At 31.9% G+C, this 2,710-nt stretch overlaps 1 non-coding gene and 1 pseudogene across 1 annotated transcript; both read right to left on the bottom strand.

Moving 5' to 3' along the window:
• Window positions 1-1,054: 1,054 nt before the first annotated feature.
• LOC113248129 (U6 spliceosomal RNA) lies at window positions 1,055-1,161 on the bottom strand. The gene has a single exon (XR_003313466.1). It is a non-coding gene; the product is annotated as a U6 spliceosomal RNA (small nuclear RNA).
• Window positions 1,162-1,402: 241 nt separating this feature from the next.
• On the bottom strand, window positions 1,403-1,553 carry LOC113248128 (U4 spliceosomal RNA; annotated as a pseudogene).
• Window positions 1,554-2,710: the final 1,157 nt, after the last annotated feature.

Here is a 2,710-nt window from a genome sequence, read left to right as displayed (position 1 = left end):
ATGTTCAGTTAACATCCATCACCACATATGGAATTTTTGCTTTGCTTTGTTTTGTTTTTTATAATGAGAACTTTTAAGACCTACTCTTTAGCAGCTATACTCACTATGCAGTACATTAGCTCCCCATGACATTTATTTTACAGCTGGAAGTTTGTAACTCTTAATTCCCTTCACCCATTTCACTTACCTCCTACCCTCTTCCTCTGGCAACCACCAATGTGTACTCTGTACCTATGAATTCACTTTTTTACATTCTACATATAAGTTAGATCACACAGTATTTGTCTTTTCCTGCCTGATATATTTCACATAGTATAATGACCTCAAAGTACACCTATGTTCTTGCAAATGGCAGGGTTTCCTTAGTTTTTATGGCTGAATCATATTTCATTACATAAATTATATACATTATATATAAATTATATACATAATAAATACATTGTATACATTATATGTACATATACTTGTATAAATATATGTGTATATATTATGTATGTATACATTATATACAACATTAACTATATATTTATATATATTATATAAAATTGTATTGATTGATATGTATAATCTATTATAAATCACATTTTCTTTATCCTTTCATCCATTGTTGGACACTCAAGTTGTTTCCATATCTTGTCTATTGTAAATAATGCTGCAATAAACATGGGGGTGACAATATCTTTTCAAGATAGTGATTTTTGTTTCCCTCATATAAATATTCAAAAGTGAAATTGTTTGATCATATGGTAGTTCTATTTTCAAATTTTTGAGGAATCTCTGTAATATTTTCCATAGTGGCTGCACAAATTTGCATTCCCACTAGGAGTGGACAAGGATTCCCTTTTCTCCACAGCCTGAGCAACATTTATTATGTCTTGTCTTTTTTATATTATAAGCCATTCTAACAGGCGGTAGGTTATATCTCATTGTGGTTTTGATTTGTACTTCTCTGATGATTAGTGATGTTGAACACCTTTGCATGTACCTGTTGGTCATTTACATGTCTTCTTTGGAAAAATGTCTATTAAGGTCCTCTGCCCAATTTTTTTCCTTTTTAAATATGGAATGCTTCATGTATTTGCATGTCATCCTTGCACAAGGGCCATGATAATCTTTTCTGTATCATTTCAACTTTAGTATAGGTACTACTGAAGTGAGTACACCGCTGCCCATTTTTTAATTATGTTGTTTTTGCTTTTTTTTTTTCTATTGCGTTGTATGAGTTCTTTACATATCTTGGTTGTTAACCACTTATTATATATATGGTTTGCAAATATTTTCTCCAATTATATAGGTTACCTTTTCATTTTGTTGATGGTTTTTAAACATTTCTTAAAAAGAAAACTTGTAACTCTTTATAGCAAGGATACATAATTAAATTTTTATTAAGGTCATTAATTTTTAGTTTCCGGAGTCACCCAAATAACAATTAACAAACACCCCAGTTCACTTAAAATAGTACCATTTAATAGTTTTATGTAATGTAGTTCAATTAGCAATAATTGAGCCTCAGATAAGCCTCACTGGCTACGATACTGGCATTGCACAAAGCAGTAGTTCAAAATGGATTCACAAAATTGTTCTACCAATCTATTATTCCAAAAAAATTACTTTTTTATTACTAAAAAAGTTGTATAATTTGACAGTAAGTTTTAAAGGTCTTGAAAATTATGATTCATTTTACATTGTAATTTCAGTCATTTCATTAACATTTCTGTTTTTGGTCTTTCTAACCTCTGAGACCATCTTTGATAAATTTCCTACTCAACTTCATAGTGTTGATACCAGGGTTACCAGGAAAACATAGAAAAGAAAAAACCCTACAATTATTTAATACAATCTGTTAGCACATTTGTGCATTTTCTTAGATACCTTACTCTAATACTTAGAACTCTCATGATCCTTAGAGGTAAAGTACTGGATATTCTTGACTTAATGCAGACAACGGGAAAGAATGAGAGAGTGCTCCCAAATTTGTAATATTCAGCAACATTGTACATTCTCATTAGATACTGAGGAGGATTTTACAGAACACATGTTGGCTCCCATGAGTTTAGATGGATTTATTATTTATGTGACAGTAAAATATTTTATGATCCCCCAAAACAAATAATCCAGTTAAGAAATGGGCAGAAGACATGAATAGACATTTTTCCAAAGAAGGCATACAGATGGCTAACAGACATATGAAAAGATGCTCAACATCATTCATCATTAGGCAAATACAAATGGAACTACAGTGAAATATCACCTCATACCTGTCAGAATGACTACAATTAATGACACAGAAACAATAGGTGTTGGCAAAGATGCAAAGAAAGGGGAAGCCTCTTACACTGTTGCTGGGAATGCAAACTGGTGCAACCTCTCTGGAAAACAATATAGAGGTTTCTTTAAAAAGCTAAAAATAGAACTACCCTATGACCCAGCAATTGCACTCACAGGTATTTACCCAAAGGGATAAAAAAAAATGGTGATTTGATGGGACAAATGCACACTGACGTTTCTAGCAGCATTATCAACAATAGCCAAACTATGGAAAGAACTGAAATGTCCATCAACTGATGAATGGATAAAGGAGATGTGACATATATATTTATATGCAATGGGGTATTACTCAGCCATCAAAAAGAGTGAAATCTTGCCATTTGCAATGACATGGATGGACTAGAGTATATTATGCTAAGTGAAATCACTCAGTCAGAGAAAG

This window comes from Ursus arctos, unplaced genomic scaffold (assembly GCF_023065955.2).
Source record: "Ursus arctos isolate Adak ecotype North America unplaced genomic scaffold, UrsArc2.0 scaffold_30, whole genome shotgun sequence".
NCBI classification, from domain to species: Eukaryota; Metazoa; Chordata; class Mammalia; order Carnivora; family Ursidae; genus Ursus; species Ursus arctos.
Note: the sequence above shows the minus strand (reverse complement) of the source record. Positions and strands in the feature narration are given on the sequence as shown.